We start from the raw sequence: 13,780 nt of genomic DNA, 5'->3' as shown, positions 1-13,780 counted from the left end.
AGAAAGGAATGGCGGGCTGGTAGAGTTATTCAGGCCCCATTTGTCCCCTCTAGGAGAGGAGACAGCAGCAGCTTTTCATTATACTAAGCTGGCCAGTGTAGGTAGTTTCCATCGCACCTCCAGGCTGCTGGAGCATGGAAGAGGCTGCGCAGAGAGCAGGTGTACCATGGAGCGGTAGAGCAGGGAGTGAACTAATCTTACTAACAGTAACAGAGGGTGAGCACACTGGAGGCGGCATGTTGCTTTCTTTTTCCCATACTCATGGTTTGGTTCCCACTGCTGGAGATCAGGTAAGCCCTGAGTTTCCCCCATTGTATTGATTGTGTTGTGTTGAGGGCTATGCTGGAATTGCAAGCTATCACTTTAAGAGGCCCTGATCTTGGTTGCAGGCTCTCTTGGGAAGTGTGCAGTCTACCTGGGCCTACCTGTAGGGCAGAGGTGGGAAAATACCAGCCCTTGGGCCAGATCCAGTCCACCTGGGCCCTGACACTATATTTATCTGCCCCTCCACAGATACAGGTGATCACAGCTCCCATTGGCCATAGATCGCCATTCCCAGCCACACAGTGACTAGACAGCAGCCTTTGCCTGCACTAGGATTTCAGCCACCAGTATAGCTGCACAGATATAAATCATACCTGCCATATTTCAGCTCGCACAGATGGTGCAGCGACACAGATGACTGAAATCCCAGTTCAACACCAAGCTTCCTTTAGCTATTGCTTCTGGAGGAAGGAGAACACCTTGTTGTGGAACAAGCCAGTGTGCCGGTGTCTAAAGGCAGCGTTTAAAGGAGACAATAAGTTTTGAAATCTGTAAGGCACGATCGTTTGGAGAGACTAAATGCCAGTATTTTTGCTCCTTCTTCTTCTGTGGAGATGTGTTAAATTGGAGCTAGAATTCAGATTAATCTGGCCCTGTGACTCATATCAGCTACAGAAGAACAAGCTGGTATGTACGGACTAAACTAGACAGAGACTGGTAATAAAAAGGCCAGGCTGAGGTCGGTACTGGGCAAGGGTGGGAAAGGAGCAGAAAACATTGTTTGTTTAAATTAAGTGCCTTGATTCCTTTGGGTTGTTTATTTTTTGATAGCTGAGTGTAATGGCCCAAGTTAGGTCTCTGAAGCAAACACCCCATTGCAGTGATTGGAGGCTGTGGGCGGGTCTAGGATCACAGTTTAGTGCTGCTGTTTTCCATGGCTGGGTGAGTAACTGAGGGGCGGGGGAACAGCAGCCTGGCAGCTGCAATCTCAAAGCTGTTTGCAGGAGACCAAAGAGAAAATTAACTTTCCTTTAGTTTACATTGAAAATGTAGCAGACGCCCTGGGCTTTGATTGTAAATGGAAAGGAAGTAAAGAATAGAGCAAAGGGAGTGAGGCGAGGTGCTAGGAACTACAGCCTGTGATCAAGAGCTGGGAATTGTGACTCCTCTTACCAGATCTCCTGTTGATTTGCTACATCTAGGCCAGGCATGTCCAAAGTCCGGCCCGCGGGCCAATTGCGGCCCGTGGTCCGGTTTAATACGGCCCCACAGGTAATTTGGCAATATCTATCTTTTATGGCCCCCAACGAATCCATATGTATTGAGATGAATACATTGTAAAATCTCAGTTAATGTCTGTTGGTCTAAATCAGTTATAAATATATTTGGACACAACATGTATACTTGGTGTTATGTTCCTGTTCATATCTTTTGAACTTAAAAGTTGACAGACAGCCTTTATTACCAATAATATGTAATGTACTTTACAATGTTCCTGACATATGTGTCAGCTTCCTGGATTTTTTTTTCATCTGGCCTTCAGATAGGAAAGGCAGAGTGATTTAACACCTGTTTAGATTTGTCATCCATGTGACTAAATGAAAAGTATGCCGTTTGCAATAAACTTTGCATAAGATAGTTAATTTGCATTTAATTTTAATGGTTCAAAGAATGTGAGGCAAAATGGTCGGCCCTCACGCATGTTCACTTCATCAAATCTGGCCCTCTTTGAAAAAAGTTTGGACACCCCTGATCTATGCAGATTTTGGGGGGCAGTCTCCTAAGATTTCACTAGCACCACTAGGGAAGCCTAGGTGACTTATGGTAGCAGTTGGGAGGTGCACCATCCCCACTCCCCCCACCAGTGTCCCCACCAAAAATGTAATTGCTTAAGTGGGATGTCCCTTGTACTTCCCCATCCTTCTGGGTGGCCCTCTATATCCCCTCCGCCATAGGCACCAGTCACCTATGGTTGAAAGCGTTAATGTAGAAATAGCACGGCTGTTATTAACCACTCTGGGTATGTCTAGACTCAGGGGCAGCCCTAGACCAGCAACTGGCGCCCTAGGGTAAACTATCCAATCGGTGCCCCCACCTCCAAACCCCTCAGTGATATTGTGCCACCATTTGGCTCCCCATTTAACTTGGCACCCTAGGCAACCGCCTAGTTCGCCTATATGGACTGGCCGCCCCTGTCTAGACTACATGCCTCTGCTACCCGACATAGTCAAAGAAGCGGGGATTTAAATATCCCCCACTTAATTAAAATAAAAATGGCCGCTGCGCTGTGCCGGCTCAGCTGATTGTCGGCACCGTATGGCAGTCAAGACACGGATTGGTCGACAGGGAATGCCTTTGCCAACCGATCTGCGTCTTGACTGCCGTGCTGTGCCGATGATCAGCTGAGCCAGCACAGCGCGGTGGCCATTTTTATTTTAATGAAGCAGCGGATATTTAAATCCCCACTTCTTTGGCTATGTCGGGTAGTCTAATTTACATGCCTCTGCCGGCAGAGTCATGTTGTCTAGACATCCCTCTGATGTCTACACTGCAATGAAAAGGCGACTGCAGCACAAGCTAGCTGCTCAAGTACATAGGGTCCTAGGTGGGCTTTGGTGTTTCCAGTAAGCTGAGCGCTTGGGCCCAGAAGAGATTTAAATGCCTCCCAGCTGATTTGCAGAGCACCCTCAGTCCCCCGCCACCCACATTACGTGTTTCTACTGGTGGTGCACATCCACACATGCCTTGATGCACATAACAAAATTTATTCTGCACATGGATGGAAAATATTAGAGGGAACACTGGAGGGAACATTGGTGGCCACCAGAGCCCCGTCTACACTAGCACCTCCATCCGTACTAGCACAGGTGGAGCTGCACTGGTGATACTGTAACTGCAGGAGATTTTCCCCAGAAAGCCTACTTGGCAGAACTACCTAGTACCATGTGACCATGAACAAGCTGCTTAACTTATCCCATTTGAATAAGGAGAGAATAGCATTTGAGTCTTGCAAAAGGGTTGTGAAGTTTAATTTTAATTATTTTGTCAAGTGAGACCCTTGGATGAAAGATGCACACTAGACTCACAATGTTATTATGGGCATTGTGGATTCTGTCTGTATATTCAATGATTTGCAGCTGATACCAAGCTGAGAAGGGTTGCAAATGCTCTGGAGGATAAGGTTATATTTCAAAATGATCTGGACAAATTGGAGAAATGGTCTCAGGTACATAGGATGAAATTCAACAAGGACAAGTGAAAAGTACTCCACTTAGGAAGAATCAGTGGCACACCTACAAATAATTGCTTTGGAAGGAGTACTGCTAGAAAGGGTAGCCTAGAAAGGAATCTAGGGGTCATAGTGGACCACAAGCTAAATATGAATTAACAGTGTGACACTGTTAGAAAAAAAGCAAACATCATTCTGGCATGGGATGTATTAACAAGAGTGTTGTAAGCAAGATATGAGAAGTGTTTTCTACTCTACTCTGTGCTGATTAGGCCTCAGTTGGAGTACTGTGTCCAGTTCTGAGAGCCACATTTTAGGAAAGATTTGGAGAAGGTCCAGAGAAAAGCAACAAAAATTATTAAAAGTCTAGAAAACAGGAGCTATAAAGGAAGATGAAAACAACTGGATTTGGTTTAGTCTGAAAAAGAGAAGACCGAGAGGGGACATAACAGCTTTCAAGTACCTAAAAGTTTGTTACAAGGAGGAAGGAGAAAAATAATTCTCCTTAACCTCTGATGATAGGACAAGAAGCAATGGGCTTAAATTGCAGCAAGAGAGGTTTAGGTTGGATATTAGGAAAAAGTTCCTACTTGTCAGGGTGGTTAAACACTGGAATAAATTGGCTAGGGAGGTTGTGGAATCTCCATCACTGTAGATATTTAAGAGCAGGTTAGATAGACACCTGTCAGTGATGATTATGGTGCCTGGTCCTGCCACAACTGTTGGGGATAGACTTGATGACTGCTCAAGGTCCCTTCCAGTTCTGCAATTCTGTAAAAAGCATGACAGTCCTAAAATAACGGGCTCTGAGGTTGTTTTTTTTAATGTATCCTTGATTTCTCAGTGTCCTTTTCTATTAGTCTATTACCCTCTGTCTATAAAGAACATACAGTATAAAATACATAGGTCATTATAAAAGGAGATATGATCAGTGTTAGCTTAACAAAGGCAGTCTTCTCTTAACCAAGATATCCTTCAGTTGGTCACAATTGGTGGATTCTTGGATACTTCAATCACTAGGGAGGAAAAAGACCGGAGCAGGCACATATTAATGGGGATTTAGTACTGGTGAAAGTGACATGTTTGCAGCTCTGAAGACTTTGTTTATCCATGTAACATAGGTAGCTGTGGAGCAAGCATCCTTCAGGCTGCCTTGCTATTGTCCCCACCCTGTTCTTGAGAAACCTGAGGCTTGTCCGCATTAGGATGCTAGCTACTGCTGTAAGCTGTGATGTGTGGGAAATGCCTACCTGCCAGTGTCAGAAGTAATCCATAGGCCCCATTACCACAATGTCTGAGCCCTCTAAGGGTTGGTTTGTCTACACTGCACTTAAACATCCATTGCTGCTGGCCAGTGGCAGCTGACCTGCGCTCAGGCTGCTGGGTTTTACAATTATGGTGTAGACATTCAGCCTTGAGCCCAATCTCTGGGACCCTCCCCCTCCTGGGATCCCAGAGCATGGCTAGGGAAGGGCTATTAACCCCATTTCTCAGCGGGGCCACTGAGGCACAGAGTGGCTAAGTAGCTTGCCCACAGGTCATTTGTGGTAGAGAAGGGACCAGGACCCTAGTTTTGCTAGTCCTAGGCTAGCACCTTAACCACTGGGCTATGCTCCCTTGAGAGACAGTCCAGTTCAGCAGCCTGTTCACACCTTGGCTTTTATGACAAAATGCTTAGGGACCAGTAGTGAGGGTGGCTATTGTGATGTGAACATTTGAGACTGAAAACTCACTTCAGTTAGATCACCAATCTGACCATCAGATGCTAACGCCAGCCAGGTGTTAACAACCGTGTTTGATTTGAATGTCAACCTTGTTACACCCCAGGTCAACAAACGCAGATCCTAGAAGGGGACAGACTCTGTAGCCTACTCCCATGACCCCAGAACCACCCATTTGTCCTATCAGCTTGATGTGAGAAAAGCTGCTATTGCCCTGCCCTCCATTCTGCCTGGTAAACATGGTGGTATCCCATCTCATGGGTCTCACAACATGGGACCATGGCTCTAGGCTTATGCTGAGGAGGAATGCATTGCAGCTGCAGTGTTTGTGCAGCACCATTTGTCAATGCAGAGTTGGCTGCCCCAGACTCTCTAGCAGCATTGGTGGCAGTATTTATGCTCCACGTCTGTAGATTTGGAAGTAGTCTGGATGTGGTTTTTTGGGGGCGGGGAAAAACCCTTTTTCGAAAAACCGCATAAACCTTTTTTTAGGAAAAGCATTTTTTGAAAAAGGATTTTTTTTTTCAAAAAACCCACGTCCAGACTACTTTCACTTTCAAAAAACCGGCTTTCGAAAAAGCAATTGGAAGAAGATATGAAAATTAGCACCAAATTTGCATATCTCCTTTCCAAAAAAAAAACCAACAACCCGTAGTCTAGACGTGCCTTAAACAAAATACCCTCTTCCCCACTGAGATGGAGTCCCTCGGGGGTAACCTGGACTGTGGCATCACTGAGCCCTCCAAACCCACCAGCCTGGGCTGTCTCTCTTGACACCCAACCAAGTTACACTTCCCAGCGACTTGTGAACCATCAATAGAAGGCCCCAGCCAGATTGCCCCTGCTCCAACCATACGGCCCAGAACTGTACCGTCTTGCACTGGGCTGAAGCCTAGACAATGTCAGCTTGTTACTTTGTTCACTTCTTCCTAGGAAAGTGAATCTGTGCCAGCCTTTGTCACCTGGATTGAGATTCCCTGAGCACTTCTCAGCAATATTTCTGAGATGCACAGGGGAAGCAAGAAAAAGTGCCGTGGAGGAAAATATACAGAAAAGAGAAAGTGAAATATGGAGAAAAGGGACCAGGGAGAGAAAATGGAGGGACATAAAACTTCTGACAAAGCCAGGTTGGGAAAGGCTGAATTAACGAGCCTGTGGAAAGCATTTGGAAGCTGAGAATTGCTAAGTCTCACTGCTGTTGTGAACAAAAGGCTCATCTTGGGAAAGGGGGGCGGATGAAGCATAAAGAGATCAGACCCTCTATAAAGAGACCTAGCTCTGGTTTCTTAGATTGCCTGTGCTTAATTATGCTAATTATTCAGTAGCATGCCAACATTCTAGGGGCCTGTCTACTCTGTAACTTTAATAAGCTTAGTTTTTAACCAGTTGCTGGTATAGCTGACTCTAAACGAAGCTTTTGTCTGTACCTTGGTAACCATGGCAGCTAGTGCGGGGACTCTCTCTCACCCTTGCCAGAGCCTACCCTGGCACATGGTTATCTCCCTGTACACTTCAGTGCAGTTGCTGAGACTGACAGGACCTCCACAATCATGCCTGTGTAACAGGCTTGATTGGTCTGATTCATGGCTGGATTTATACCTTATACACCCTTGGATACAGCATCTTCAGTGATCCCCTATCTACAGCTGACCTTCACGTTTTCCGTAAAAAAAACCCCACATTTAATGTTTAGGCACCCCTAGAGAGCCAGCACCCCTGGCCCTGCTGTGCCTAATTGTAAATCCAGCCCTGGTCTGAGCATGGTAGAACATTTCAGACGCATTTCCCCGTGCTGATCTATGCGTGTCCTGTGAGCGCCAATGGTGCCTGCTGCACTCAGGTTTTAGTGACCCCTTTCCACCACTCCTGCAGCTCGGCCATCATTAGCAATATGTGGTGACCCGGTTCCAGACAAATGCCTGCTGAGAAAACTGATAGAACAAGGATTTAGTAGAATTCAGCCAATGCACCACCCTGGAAGCTCTAATTTGAGGATCGTCCGACCCCATTGATTGGTCCAATCTTGGTTTTTAGGCCAGAAAGAGACCCGGGTGATTTCCTATTGCAGCTGTATTGGATGCTGATTGGACTTGCAGCCAACCATGTTCCCGAGTCCTTCTCTGCTCCTGTTTCCCACCATGTGCCTGCTCCATGCCTGATCCTTGCCTCTTACCTTGTTTCTGCCCATGTGCCTCATTTCCAGTCTTCAGTTACTCAGGGTTGCCAGGAGGAAAGAGGGGTGGGAAGCAGTGCTGTCGGGGGTTGGGGGGGGCTGGATGGGAGGAGGGGGGGCGGGAAGCAGAGCTGGTGGGGGGGGGTCGGTGCAGCGACTGGCCACAGCCGGAGTCCAACAGGACGCGCCCCCGGCAGGCACTCTCACTAGTGCTAGTAGAAGCCGGGTGGGGGCAGGGGTGGGGCTGGGAGCCGCTCCCCCCGCCCAGCTTCTGCACACAACCAGAGGCTCCCAACTGGGAGGCGGGCTGTGATTGGCACCGGGAGCCTCTGGTGTGCAGAAGCTGGGCAGGGGGAGTGGCTGGGAGTCCCAGCCACTGCCCCTCTCCCCTGCCCTGCCCTGTCCCGCCTGACTTTTGCATGTTGTCATTCTCCACCCCAACACAGCCTCCTAGTCTGGAGCTGCCTCTCTTTACAAATCCTAGAGCCGGCACTCTCTCCACTCAGAGAAAAATCCATTCGGTGACAGGTTCAGTGAGGGAGAAGGAAACCGTCCTATCTCTCTTCTCCTGCTGCCCAAATACTAGTGACCACCCTTCTGTTCTGTGTTCATGCAAGTGGCAGTAATGTGTACCTAGGATGGAGGCCTAGTTCCGCCATGCTGGAGGCCAGAGGTCTTTGGGGCATGGCCTTTGTTCCTTCCCCCTCATTCCTCTGCTCTGCCAATGGCTCTGAAGCTGATGCAGGCAGGGTTAGGGAGCCAGGGGTCTTTTGGGGCTGGAAAGGGACGATTTGTGAACCTGGTTATCCAGAGATGGAAAAGTAATAGTGGGGAGGGAAATGCCGAGACAGAGAAGAATGAAGTGACCTTTTCATTTCTTACCAAGAAGAAAATTTCCACAAGGGGATAAATGGACAGGAAAAGGCCCCAATATCCTTCCAGTCACGACTGGCTAATGGGATTCCTGCTCTGAAGGCAAGGACTAAGCAAAGGGAAATTGGATGGGAAACGTCTGGACAAAGACAATGTCAGAAGTGAAACCTGGACTCCAGCTTTATTTAATTGTCCTTGTCTAACTAGCTCAACGGGTCAGTTAAAGATACATAGTTAGTGGTTCCAGCTAGGCCTTGTGGACGGCTCCTCATCATGGTCGATAAGGTAAGTGGGCAGGCTTTTGTTGCTGCTGTTTGGCTGGAGACCATTTGCTGCAGGGCCAGATTAGTGGGCTGCGATTACATTGCTGACTAGTCTGCACAAGGGGGGAAACACAGAAGCTCCATTTTCCTTCAGAAAAGATCCAGACCACACAAATGCTGTCCTCAAACTCCAACATTGTGTTTGTTCCTCTGCTGCCTTTGCACCTCGGGGAGCCCCCTTCCCCCATACCTCCTCGAAAGACAAAGCATTCCACAAACTCTGTCTTTTCCATGATACATTCCCAGCAGGGCTGCTGCCTCTTTGTACTGCATTGTCTTCTATCCTGCCCTGTACCTGTGGGGAGGAAGCCCTTTGAGGCAGGGAGAGTTTTACTTGCTTGGCACAGCTCTCCTGCTGTATGGGACTCTATCCACTTGCAGTACTACATGCCTGTAATTTTCCATTTATCCTGCCTGTGAGCTCCTTAGCACCGTGTGCTTTCAAAGAGAATGTTGCTTCAGGTGTCCCAGCTGTACTATGGCATCAACCATGTACAGGCAGCTGGTTGCAACACACGCTTAACAACCCTGCCAAGTGCCAAGCAAGCAAGCAAACAAAAAATGGGTCTGTCTTGCACCTTAGATGAGCCCAAGCTTTGTATTAAACACAGGCTTGGCTTGGGCTAAAGAGCAGCTCTGCAGCACATTTCCAAGGGACATGGTTAAAACAAAGTTCAGTCACGTCTGTGCTACAAAATCAAACTGTCAATTTTAAAATTAATTTTAAGTTACCACACCAGAAATGATACACTTGGTATAACGTTAGCAGCAAATAATGGCGCACAAATCACTACTGCCGAGATGTGAATTTGACCAGTTAAGACCAAAGTATGTTTTATGGGCTTTATTAAGTCTAAAACCCAGAATAAAACATTTTGTACTAGAGGCGCCAACAGACCCATCATCACATTGTGGTTGCTAGATGACCTCATAAATACTTGTTTAGGTGCCATAGCAAGAAGTATTTAAAAATAATTCTTACTTTAAAATGAGAAGGTTTTTTGTTGTTGTTGTTATTACTCATTTACAGTGTGATAGCACGTAGGAGCTCCAGGAATGGATTTGGGCCCCATTGTGTTAAGTGAGGTGTTTTTTTTTTCCTGGCACATTTCTTTCTTTAAAAAAATAAAATATGCAAGACAGATCTTTTTCATATATTTTTAGTTTATTTCCCATTTAAGATAATCCAATAAAAACCTTAGTTTATCCTCAGTATTCAAAGGGCAACCTAGCTTTTGGTTCCTATTGAATTTTCCTTGTCTAAATATATATAACTAGCCAATTAGCCCCGTCATAAGATGGGATTTTCAGGTCTTCTCTCCTGAGCGCGCTCTCTCTCTCTCTCTCTCTCTCTCTCTCTGTCCTCCTACTGCCTCCCCCGCTTTCTCTCAGCTCTCCTCGGCCCCCTGCCTCTCCCTCCATCTCTTTCTCTCTCTTCTCCTTCTCCTGCCTCTCACTTTCCCTTTCTCTTCTCCTCCTCCTCCTGCCTCTCTCTCCCCTCCGTCTCTCCCTGCCCCTCTTTCCCTTCTCCTTCCCTTTCCCTCCCGCCACGGAGCTCAGCTGAGTGCTGCCTGCTCAGCTGGGTTGTCGCGAGGGAGAGGGGTGGGGCCGTGACGTACACGGCCAGGGTGCGGGGCCATGTACATCACTGCCCCGCGCCCCTTCCCTTCCCACCACGGAGGAGCCCAAATGGCCCCTTGCGCTGCTGGCTCCCCCAGTGGCCTGGCTGAGAGGCGCAGCACTCAGTTGAGTGCCACAGCGGGAGGGAGACGGGGGCGGGGCGCTGACGTACACAGACAGGGGGCGTGGCCGTGTACATCAGCGTTACAGACGCTGGGCTACTATATATATGATACAAGGCACAAAATCAAGGAATCCTAGAACTGGAAGGAACCTTGAGAGGTCATCAAGTCCAGTCCCCAGCGCTCGTGGCAGGACCAGACGCCATCTAGATCAGAGGTCTGCAACCTATGGCTCTTGAGCTAAATATGGCTCAGTATGGAACCAAATATGGCTCTTTTTTCATTCCCAAAACACACACAACTTTTTAAATTAAAATTTTGAAACATTAATTCAAAATTTTAAAAACTCATAATTACTCATGTCAAGATGATTTTTTTGTCCATTTCACCTTTAACTGTTCATTTTAACAACCATCCATCCTCTCCAGTCATTGGGGGTTGTGCATATTCTCTTTTTATTAGATTGGTCAAGAAATCTTTCCATCATCATATATGATAGTGAGCACTGTAACCCCCTAACAGTAAAAATGAGCAAAGAGAAAGAGCTATGACAAGTACAAACATTTTCAAAAGGAATGGACAGACTTCTATGCATTTGTGGATAGGTCTGAATTTCCACACTGTCTCATTTGTAGTGAGAGACTGTTCTCAAACAAAGAAAGAAACAAGCAAAACAACTCGCATGACAAAACATGCAGCATTTGCTACAAAATACCCCGAGAGTGGCGTGTGAAAAAAGGCTTGTGAGGAGCTGCAGCGAAAAATGAACATCAGATAAAATAGCCTGCTGGCATGGTCAAAAAAAGGTGGGATCTTAAATTCCGCAAGTTTTGTGGGCTCATACAGCATTATTCGAGAGGGGAAACCTTTTACTGATGGGGATTACGCAAAGAGATGCATGCTAAAAATTAGTCATGAACTATTTGACGAGTTTCTCAACAAGGACAAAATCTTATAGAAAATTCAAGACATGCCATTATCAGCAAAAACAGTCCATGATAGAGCTGTGAAAACGGCCCATCAAATTGACAAGGAACAAATGCAAAATGTGAGTATAGCTACTTATTTTTTGTTTGCTGTGGACAAGACAAGACAATCGACATATGTGACGTTAATCAGTTGTATAGTCTGGGATGATATATTTGTGGAAATGTTGTGCACAAAGAAATGATTGAGCTATTACCAATGAAAAATCAAAGAAGGGGGGAAAACATCCTTAAAACTGTAATGAACTTTGTAAATGAGAAAAAAATACCATTGGATAATCTTGAGTGTGTGTGTGTACAGACAGTGCACCTTGCATGGTCGACAAATACGGGGGATTCCTTACTCTTGTCAGAAGTGCAACCACCTACTTTTGAACTTTCATTGCGTTGTGCATCAGGAGGTACTTGGTGCACAATCTTGTGGAACTGAATTCGGAAATGTAATGGGACTGGTCATTCCATTGTGAATTAGATTCTTGCCCAACCCCTTAATCACAGTCAATTTCAGTCACTGCTCGAGGAAGTTGATTCTGAATACCTCGATCTACTAATGCACAATGTTCGCTGGTTATCTCATGGCAAAGTTTTGTCTCGTTTTGCCACCTGCATTAATGAGATTAAATCAATTTTGTATATGAAGGGTTTCAAACACACTGAGCTTTCAGACTGACTGGTTGTTCAAGTTTTACTATCTCATCGACATTACCAGTCATTTGAATGAGTTGAACCTTAAGCTACAAGGGCAAGGAAATACAGTCCTGATCCTGCAGCAGGCAGTGTTTTGATTTGAGTCAAAATTGACTGTCTTCATCAAAGATATCGAGACGGACAAAGTGGCACATTTTGAAAGACTACGAATGTTTCATGATTTGTATCATGCAGCAGCTTGCCAGGTTTGTTTCTGAGCTCCTGATGGCATTCAAGTCTTGTTTTGTTGACTTTTACAAATACAGTGCTCTGTTTGAGTTTATGGTTCATCCACATAAATCATCTCTTGAAGAATTGGATATGACAGTCATTCCAGGCATCCCAGTCAGTGATTTTGAAATGGAAATAGCAGATTTCAAGGAGTCGGCTATCTGGGTGGAAAAATTTGTCAGGCTAAATTCTGATTTAAAATGCCTTGCTCAACAACATGCAGAATTGGCAAAACTGCACAAATGGACTGACATGAAGAAATTTGGAGCACAATGATAATCTGATTCTATACACTTGGAAAGAACTTCCTGACACATACACCATGCAGAATGTCATCTTGGCCTTATTGCCAATGTTTGGCTCCACCTATATGTGTAAGCAGGCATTCCTCTCATTTGAATCACAAATCTTGCACTCAAGATTGACAGAAGAAAGCCTGGATGTGTGCATGAAGCTGTATTTGACCAGTTATGATGTAAACTCCACAGAAATGTGCGGAAAGACGCAGCAGCAGAAGTTCCATTAAATAAAATCCTGGAGTACAATGTTTCATTTATGCTACTATTAATCATTATGTCAATTATTAGTAATATTAAGTTGTATATTTTCAGTCATGCAAATGGGCATTCTTACACAGATCTTTGTTGACCACTTGTTCTGAATTTTGACGTGGTTTGGCTCTTTGGTTTGAAAAGGTTGTCGACCCCTGCTCTGGGATCATCCCTGACAGGTGTTTATCTAACCTGCTCTTAAATATCTTCAGTGATGGAGATTCCACAACCTCCCTGAGGCAATTTAGTCCAGTGTTTAACCACCCTAACAGTTGAAGTTTTTCCTAATGTCCAGCCTAAACCTCCTTTGCTGCAATTTAAGCCCATTGCTTCTTGTCCTAACCTCAGAAATCAAGGAGAATAATTTTTCTCCCTCCTCCTTGTAACACCCTTCTAGGTACTTAAAAATTGCTATTTTGTCCTCTCTCAGTCTTCTCCTTTTAAACTAAACAACCCCTATTCTTTCAGTGTTCCCTCATAGCTCATGTTTTCTAGACCATTAATCTTTTTTTTTTTTCTCTTCTCTGGACCTTCTCCAATTTCTCTTTCCTCAACATCTTTCTGAAATGTGGCACCCAACTGAGGTTTCATCGGTGCAGAGTGGAAGAATTGCTTCTTATGTCTTGCTTACAATGTTCCCGTTAATACATCTCAGAATGATGTTTTCTTTTTTTGAAACAGCATCCCACTGTTGACTCATATTTAGCCTGTGGTCCACTATGACCCCCTGGATCCCTTTCTGCAGTACTCCTTCCTAGGCAGTCATTTCCCATTTTGTATGTGTGCAACTGATTGATCCTTTCTAAGTGGTGTACTTTGCATTTGTCCTTATTGAATTTCATCCTATTTACCTCAGATCATTTCTTCAGTTTGTCTAGATCATTTTGAATTATAATCCTGCCCTCCAACGCACTTGCAACCCCTCCCAGCTTGGTGTTGTCCGCAAACTTTATCAGTGTACTCTCTATGCCATTATCTAAATCGTTGAGGAAGATATTGA

General features: G+C 45.5%; 1 protein-coding gene across 1 annotated transcript in view; it reads left to right on the top strand.

The window, feature by feature from the left end:
* The window catches only part of ATP1B1 (ATPase Na+/K+ transporting subunit beta 1), a 111,148-nt gene that overhangs the window by 52,316 nt on the left and 45,052 nt on the right, over nucleotides 1–13,780 (top strand). The gene's annotated exons all lie outside the window — the stretch shown is intronic.

The sequence above is a fragment of the Pelodiscus sinensis genome, chromosome 1, assembly GCF_052426305.1.
Source record: "Pelodiscus sinensis isolate ZL-2025 chromosome 1, ASM5242630v1, whole genome shotgun sequence".
Taxonomy (NCBI): Eukaryota; Metazoa; Chordata; order Testudines; family Trionychidae; genus Pelodiscus; species Pelodiscus sinensis.
Note: the sequence above shows the minus strand (reverse complement) of the source record. Positions and strands in the feature narration are given on the sequence as shown.